Source organism: Meles meles, chromosome 10 (genome assembly GCF_922984935.1).
Source record: "Meles meles chromosome 10, mMelMel3.1 paternal haplotype, whole genome shotgun sequence".
Classification (NCBI taxonomy): Eukaryota; Metazoa; Chordata; class Mammalia; order Carnivora; family Mustelidae; genus Meles; species Meles meles.
This window is the reverse complement of record NC_060075.1, coordinates 19,836,140-19,845,510: the sequence shown is the minus strand read 5'-3', so window position 1 is coordinate 19,845,510 and position 9,371 is coordinate 19,836,140. Positions and strand designations below refer to the sequence as shown.

General features: G+C 40.1%; 1 non-coding gene across 1 annotated transcript; it reads right to left on the bottom strand.

Annotated features, from left to right (window-relative positions):
• Positions 1 to 2,768: 2,768 nt before the first annotated feature.
• On the bottom strand, positions 2,769 to 2,932 carry LOC123952429. The gene has a single exon (XR_006820664.1). It is a non-coding gene; the product is annotated as a U1 spliceosomal RNA (small nuclear RNA).
• Between the last annotated feature and the right edge of the window lie 6,439 nt (positions 2,933 to 9,371).

The window sequence follows — 9,371 nt, the reverse complement described above, 5'->3', positions numbered from 1 at the left end:
ATATCCTAAATTATGTGTTATAAAATGATGATCTATAAGTATATAATCTCACAAATCCACACCATAGCCAAATGTCATTTAATCTCATGAATTTAAGGATATTGCAATGCAGAAAATCTTTTTCATGTAATTTTCTGTATTAACAAATAGGGAAATCAACATCAATATATGCTTTAAAGGGGTGCCTGGATGGCTCAGTGGGTTAAAGCCTCTGCCTTCGGCTCAGGTCATGATCCCAGGATCCTGGGATCGAGCCCCACATCGGGCTCTCTGCTCAGCGGGGAGCCTGCTTCTCTCTCTCTCTGCCTACTTGTGATCTCCGTCTGTCAAATAAAGAAATAAAATCTTTATATGTATACATATATATATATATATATATATATGCTTTAAAAATCTGCTCAAATTCAATTCCTATTTCTGATTAACATTACAAGCCTTAAACTAAAATAGGAAAGGAATGAAACACTCTTAACCTGATAAATGATCTCTGCCATAGATTCCGAGCAAGCAGTAGTTACTTCTAGAAGCAGTAGGTACTTGGTGGGGCTGGGAACATTCTAGCTGAAATCAGGATGTGGGAGGGGTATCTGCGTCAGCTCCTCTGTCCTACTTTGTACTGGAGCTTTGAACCTGAAGACAAAGAAATAAGTCACAAATATTGGGGGAAAGTAAGATAACTGCCTTTATGTGTCACGAATTATGTTTAATTCCAATGTTCCAGATAATTACTTAAAACTACTAGGGCTGATAAGGAAGTTCAGAAATTTGACCAGATTTGAAATCAGCATTTAAAAAACATATGTCTGCCGGAGAGACTTGTGTATTCATTTGGTGGGATTGACTGTCCATACACATAGTTCTAATTTTTTTAATTCTTAGTTTTTTGGCTTCTTTTTTTTCACTGAGATAATGATAGATACCACTGTATTCGTTTTAGCTGCGCAACATAATGATTTGGTACAGGCGTATATTGCAAATTGATGGGCACAATAAGTTAATATCCATCACCGCACATATTACAAATTTTTTTTCTTGTGAGAACTTTTGAGATCTCCTCTCTTAGCAGCTTTCAAACTTACAGTATAGTCATATGTATAGTAGGTATACACAGTCACCGGGCTGTACATTTCATCTCAAGGACTTATTTATCTTAAACTGGAAGTTTGCACCTTTTGCTCACTCCTACTCTACCCTCTAACACCCTCTAACAACCACCAATCCAGTCGATGAGTTCACTGTTAAAAAATAAGTTTTGAAATTTCTTCTTTATTGAAATGACATTAACACACAATGTTATGTTAGTTTCAGGTGTACCACATAGTGGCTTGACAACGCCACACTTTATGCTCTGTTCATACGTGTAGCTACCATCTGTCACCCTACAACACCATTACAATCTATTGGCTACTTTCACTTCATCCCCACGACATATTCATTCCATAAATGGAAACCTATCCCTCCCACTCCCCATCACCCATTTCACCTATCCCGACACCCCGCCCCTGTCCGGCAACCATCAATTTGTTCTTTGTATTTATGGGTCTGCTTCTGCTTTTTTTATATACATACTTTTTTAAAAAGTCACACAGTGCCAGGGCCTTTTTTTTTTTTAAAGATGTTATTTATTTATTACAGGGAGAGCGAGCATGCACAAGCGGGAGGGAGGACAGAAGGAGAGGAGAAGTAGGCTCCCCACTCATCAGGGATCCCAACACAGGGCTCGATCCTAGGATCCTGAGATCATGACCTGAGCCAAAGTCAGAGGCTTAACCCACTGAGCCACCCAGGTCTCCCACCACAGGGTTTTTTTTTAACAGAACACCATTGTCTTTCCCTATCCTGAACCATCCCTCTCCCACTGGTTCCGTTCCCTTCATAGAGGCAACCAATGTTACTGGTGTCTGGTATCTCCTTCCAGAGGTATTCTCGATGTGAACAAACACAAACACACCTTTATATAAAGTTTGCAGAATACTCTGAATCCTGCTTATGTCACTTCAAAATATACAGTGGACATTTTTTTTCAGTGTTAGTCTTTATGGCACTGCCTCATTCTTTCGGAAGGCTGAATATTATTCTGTTTTTGGAATACTACTGATTTACTGCTATTGTTGTCCTTTAGGTCATTTTCAACCTTTTGCTGTTTTAAACAACACTGTCATAAGTTTCCTTGAGTATAAATTATTTTATACTCAGTACACAGTATAAATTATTTCAGGGGGAATTCCTGGGCCATAAGGTATGTGCATTTTAAGTTAATAGGTATTTCCCCTTCTTCCCAACATAATAACATGTTAAATCTGTTTTCAGTATAATGAATATATAAATACTGTTCACTGCTGAGCCAACTGACGTACCATAATTATGATTATTTTCTTGTGCAAATTTTTGTTTTACCTGGAGTTAAAAATATACTCATTTTTTCATTTGCTTAATATTCTTTGAATGGATAGTTAAGCTCTCCTGTATAATCACAGGGAAATGTAAAATGCCACTGCACAGAATTTTCTTCATAGTCAAACTTGTCAGGAAGTGGATCCATTCTAATTTTTATTTCTTGGAAATAGTCCTCCTGGAACCTCCACTTTCTGCTCCAATCTGGCCTCTCTCGGGTTTAACCTCTCCAGAAAAGAAATCACTTTTCTGCTGCTGAAGTGGGTGAGACCACCTGCCCTGAATTTGAAGTAGAGATAGGAACATGTGTATTGCTAGCCAGCCTTTTAAACCATCTTCCTGGTTTTTGATTTTTTTGTTTGTTTGTTTTTAATCAGGGGAAAGCGCGAAGGCAGTCCCCCACTACCACAAATTATGCAGTCGAGTTTCCCACATTTCGGGAAATCGCAGGGGTCAGCACATCCGGAGTGCAATGGATAAGCCTCGCCCTCGGAAAACCACCTTCGTGATCATGGTATCACCCCTGCCAGGCAAGTATCCATCTTCCTGTTTTTCCCCTTTGTACCCCTTCCTTCCAAACAATCTGGTGCTTTCCCAAGCTTTGCAAACTCGTTCATCATTCCTCACCCTCTTTCCCACCTTCACATAGTATGAATTTGGGTTACACGTGATAAGGTGGAGTTTGAGATTCTAGTCATTGTTTCCATTAGCGTTTGGGACTGATTTTTAAGAGGAGAAAGGGGGTGTATTATTCAGGGTCCCAAGAGGAAGGGCACAGTCTACTGAGCTTGGGATAATTTGAGGAATGTTCAATAAAAGGTATGAGCTGGATGGAGGGGAACCACAGGGAATCGCTCAGTGCCAGTGGCTTTTGGTTGAGGGGACCCTGTAAAGAGGCGACCAAAGAACCTCATCATCTTTCCTCCCTCTCATCTCCTGGAGGTAGAGGGAGGGTTCCCCACAGGTGGCCCTCAACCTGGACTCAGAGGGCGAGGAAGATCATGGATGGCTCCCTCCGCACTTAACAATCCCCTTGAGGCAGAAAGCAGTGTAGAAACAGGAGGAGGGTAGGTCTAGGGGGATGGATAGCAGATATCTGTCTGACATAGGCAGGAATGTCTTCTGCCAACTATTTAAAAACTAAAGTTCGGGGGCGCCTGGGTGGCTCAGTGGGTTAAAGCCTCTGCCTTCGGCTCGAGTCGTGATCCCAGGGTTCTGGGATCGAGCCCCGCATCGGGCTCTCTGCTCAGCAGGGAGCCTGCTTCCTCCCCTCTCTCTGTCTGCCTCTCTGCCTACCTGGGATCTCTGTCTGTCAAATAAATAAATAAAATCTTAAAAAAGAAAATAAAAATAAAAAATAAAAACTGAAGTTCGGTCTCCCGGCTTTAAATTTATCTCTGTATTTGTCACCTAAATTGATATTATTAAGGCCTAAATTTATATCTCAAGCCAGAATTCTTTAAAATCTAGACTTGTAGCTCCAACAGCCTACTTAACAGCTTCATTTGTGTGTCTAACTGATATCTCAAGCATAACACATTCAAAACAGAATTCCTGATTTCTACCACCAAACTTGTGCCTCCCCAGCCTTTCCAGAATTAGCAAAGCCCTGCCAGCCACCCAGTTGTTCAAGTCGAAAACCTGAGAGCCAGCATTTACTTTCCTCTCTCTCTCTCATTCTTTACTTGTGGTGCTGTTAATTCTACCCTCAAAATGTATCTTGACTCCCGCCACAACTCTCAATCCTTGTTGCCATCACCAGAACCTGAGCCCCCATCATCTCTTGCCCCAGTGGGTAATTTAAAATCACTTCCAGTTATCAATCAATCCATCCATAAGCTTCTAATTGGTTTCTCTGTTTCAACTCTTGCTGTCCTGCAATTTCTTCTTCTCAGAGTAATCTTAACTAGAACTTAGCCAGATAATGCTCCCATGCTGCTTTCATCCCCATGCTGAATGGAAATGCTCTCCAATAATTCAAGAGTAATTCTTGAATAAAATTCTTGATACCAGGGGCACCTGGGTTAAAGCCTCTGCCTTCGGCTCAGGTCATATCCCAGGGTCCTGGGATCGAGCCCCACATTGGGCTCTCTGCTCCGCGGGGAGCCTGCTTCCTCCTCTTTCTCTGCCTGCCTCTCTGCCTAGTTGTGATTTCTCTCTGTCAAATAAATAAAATATTAAAAAAAAATTCTTGATACCAGGAATAAAGTTTTAACCGCTCATCATGTTTCAAGTTCCCACAGTCTTGGATCTGCCTCTCCAACTTCTTACATGAATTCAAATGTAGCCTTTCGTTTTGTGTTATTTTTTTAATTCACCCATGGGAATAGCCCTCAAACAATGACCCCTAGGAACTGTGGCTCAGTTGGCTAAATACTGGAGAATCGCAGAGTATATCCCAAAATAGGACTGTAGAAGTTCAGGATATGTCACCCTAAAATATCCCATTTTGATATATTATTTTGAGTTGCAAGCATTTGAGAAAGAACAAATGCAAGGAGAGCTTTCTGTGAACTCCCTTTAGCTCCTAAAGACACACCCTCCAAAAGGAACTCAGTTGTCTTAAACCTCCTCCCCAGGAGTTTCATCAATCAAGGAGGACTGACTCTTATCACAGGAGAGGAGACGAGAAGTCAATATCGCACCAGACAGATTTTGTCATGAACTATCATACCTTCCATACACTCTTCTAAGGAGCCATTCATCTTCCCTAAACATCACTGACTCTCCCCTGACCCTATTACAGAATATTTAAGCCTGAATTCTAAGCCACCTCAGAGAGTTACACATTTTTCTCTGCATATCTCTCATGCATGTATGAAGTATATATCTTAATGAACTTCTGTTTGTTTTTCTCTTGTTAATCTCTCTTTTATTACAGGGTTTTCAGCTTAGAACTCAGAATGGTGCAGGGAAAATTATTTTTCTTCTCCAGTACCCAGGTCCTTCCACCCTTGACTTTGACAATGCACCTATGTTCTGTAACATTTACCAGAGCTGCTTACAGGATTAAGGTGCAATCACTCAAGTGGAAGTTAGCCTGATAATGCATACTCTATTGGCTGTCTTCCTATCCCTGCCTCACTTCCCCACTCCTTTATGGAGCTTCTTCCTGCCCCTCCAGATGAAATTACTTGCACATGAATACTTGTCTTAAGCACTGCTTCTGGCAAAATTCAAAATGGAGGAATACTGAATTGAGGTGTATTATTTCCCATTCTCCTAAGCTTCACACCTGTTCTCCCAACTGTCTTCCCATGGTATGATTCCTAAGATTGAAAATAAAAGAGGTCTAGTTGTCAAGTCTAGACAGTGGGGGTGGGGTGGGAAGCAGACCACGGGATTCTCTAGAACATTATTATTTAATATATATATATATATATATATATATATATATATATATATATAACAAAACATATACATTAATAAAAATGGGGCACCTGGATGACTCAGTTGGCTAACCATCTGACTCTTGATTTTGGCTCAGGTCATGATTTCAGGCCATGAGACTGAGCCCTGTGTGTCTGACTTCTCTCTGGGCGTGGAGCCTGCTTATGATTCTCTCTGTCCTTCTGCCCCTTCCCCCTTCACTCTCTCTCTCTCAAAAAAAACGCAATAAAAATATATATTTAATATATTTTATTTATATACTTATAAGTATGATGTTTTTATATCTATATAAAATATTATCTGGTAAGGGTTAAAGCCTCTGCCTTCGGCTCAGGTCATGATCCCAGGGTCCTGGGATCAAGCCCTGCATCGGGCTCTCTGCTCAGCAGGGAGCCTGCTTCCCCCCCCCTTCTCTCTCTGCCTACCTCTCTGCCTACTTGTGATCTCTGTCTGTCAAATAAATAAATAAAAATATTTTAGGGTTGCCTGGGTGGCTCAGTGGGTTAAAATATTATCTGGTAAGAGATATGTGAGTTAAAGTAGAGTAATTCTGGGTTCCATTCACAGTTTGAAGGCTAAGTTCTTAAAGATAAAATTATGATTCTTATTTCAGCCCACATAATTCCCTCATTAAGTATGTATATGACAGAATTGATCTTTGTTGCTGGGAAGGTTGCATTTGGTTGTTCCCCAGTTTTGTAATTAATCCACAAACCCATTTTTTCATTGATCTTTAAATTTTCAGTTTTAATTTATCAGCAGCTATATGATGTAGGTTAAAGCCTTGTTTTGTTTGGGTTTGAAATATTTCAATTCATGTCTGCTCATTAACCCTGGCTAATGAATTTTTGCTTTCATATTTAATGCATGATGTCTGGACTTGGATGGTGCTAAGAAAAAGAAAAAAGTGAACAAAATACTGAAAGTTCCAACATCTCTTGGGGAGTTGTTGTTTAATGGGTACAAATTTCTGTCTGAGATGATGAAAAAATCCTGAAAATGGTGGTGATGGTTGCTCAACACTATGAAAGTACTTAATGCCCCTTCACTGTAAACTCTTAAAAATGGTTAAAGTGGTACATTTTATGTTATGTCTATTTCTGCAGGAAAAAAAATTTTTTTTAATTCCAAAATCCTTATTTTTTATCAGGAAAAAATGGGAAGTTCCTTAAAATGTTTAAACTAGGCCCCAAAGTCTATAACATTATCTGGAGTACAGACTTGAATATAGTTCTCTTAGCTCCAAGCCCAACCTCTGTTCCCAGGAACTCAGCCCATTCTGTTGGTGCATAGCAGGCCTCAAAGAAGTACTTACTGAATTGAATCTTGAATGGTTAAGTTGAGAATGAAACAAACCTACATTCATTATCCAGTAAGAACAGAGATTGAAAGGGATCTCTTTGCACAGGACAGATTCAATTCTCATCACTAATACTATTGTCTTGCTCGCTCTTGACCAAGAGCCATTTATTATCCAGAAGACCACTCACATTGTCTCTTGCTCCTCTACCATGCTTCTCTGCTTGTTTCTTTAACCATTGCTTCAAATTCTTGCTTCCTCAGTCTTAAATGACTATTGTTTCAGTCTCCAATTAGGACATTGATATGAGTTCAAGGTCAAAAAAGGTCAAAATTCAGATGCAGTATGTCAGCCCTCTAGGGAGTGGAAGCCTTGGATGCACACCACGTCATACTAGGTAAGTATTTTTCTAGTCTTCCCTTGTCCTCGACATATATAATGAGCATGCAGTGATCTACAGGCCACTCTGCTCTCCTTCCAAACCACTGAGAGACCAGCCCCTTACTTGATCCCACCTCCCACCACCACAATCTTCATTTGCTACCTCTATCTTGGTTCTTTAACCCTAATGGGGTCCCCAATAAGTTCCAACTAATTCTCCCTGCCACGTGCTCCTAACCTATGGGTTACCTGCCCCTTCCCCCATTACTTTAACAAACTCAGTACAGGGTGTATTTTAATCTAGATGTGTTGTGTGAGTGTTTAAGAACTAGTTCTCCCCTCAAACCAAACATGCAAAATAACCCACAAAGAAACAACAACAAAAACTACTTGATTTGTAGCATTTTTGTTGATTTCTGTAGGATAAACACTTCTACCACAGTCAATGTGAAACAATCAGTGTGATGTCACCAAATGCAGAGTTTGGGAGACATCCACAGTAGCACCTCATTATATGATATTTCCACCTGTGCTAGCCAGCCTCTAAGAGAGCCTCCCTGGTATTCACACCTCGTGTTTATTCCCCCAGTGTTCCAGGTTGGTTTGTGTAACCAATAAAATATGGCAGAAGTGATGGTAAGTTACTCCCAAGGTCAGGCGACAAAAGACATTGCAGCTTTGCTCTCTCTTGCTCATTCATTCATTCATTCTTTCTTTCTTCCTTTCTCTCTCTCTCTCATCATTCACCTAGGGGCTAGCTACCATCCTATGGGCAGCCCGATAGGGATGCCTATGCAGCAAGGAACTTAGGCCCCCAGCCAACAGCCATGTTGGTTAACATTTGCTTGGAAGCAAATCCTCTGCCTCAGTCAAGCCTTGAGACATCTTATCTGCAGTCCCATGAGAATCTCTGAGCCAGAGCTACCCAGCTAAGCTGTGCTCAGATTGTTGATTTAGAACCTTGGTGAGCTAATACATATTGTTATTTTCAGCTGCTCAGTTTTGGGGTAATCTGTTACGCAGCAATAGGTAACTAATACACCAAAAAATCAATGTCAGTAACCTCAAAACAGATAGTAAAATAATAGTAGTAAAATAATTAGGAAATGAAAAGTTTTAAATAATTACTATCTTGGTTTTAAACAAAATTTATATAATTGTAAGTTTATAAAAGTAAATTTTTAATATTGGTGTTTAACATAGCCTTGAGAAATTCCTAAAATGTTAACCGTCAGCTCTCATGAGCCTATATGAGCCAGTTCCAGCACCCCACTGACTTTCATCTGGTGGTTGCCAAACTTCTGGGGTTGTGTATACCTATCAGGAATGATTCTTTGAGTTTATAATTGCAAAATAGCATGCACTACTCTACTAATATGTTATAAAATTAAAGAAAAATAAACAGTATTTTCACATCTTTTTTTTTAAGATTTTACTTATTTGCGTGTGAGAGAGAGAGAGAGCACACAAGCAGGAGGAATAGCAGGCAGAGGGAGCAGTAGGCTCCCCGCCGATCAAGGAGCCTGATGTGGGACGCGATCCCTGGACCCCAGGATCATGACCTGAGACAAAGAAAGATGCTTTAACCAACTGAGCCACCCAAGCATCCCAAAATAAACAGTATTTTAAAATAGATTTTATTCCATTTATTTGCTATAACACTTTCTCTTTTCAGTGGAAACAAACATACTAAGCAAGATAAATGCCTTGGTCCTGTTAGATCATCACTGTTTTCGCCTGCAAGGTGGCCAACACCGAGGCCATGTGAGGTGAAGGCAATACATCAGCTTTGCAAATTTCTTTTTTTTTTTTTTTTTAAACAACTCTTTTTTTTTTTTTAAACATTTATTTGACAGAGACAGATCACAAGTAGATAGAGAGGCAGGCAGAGAGAGAGAGAGGGAAG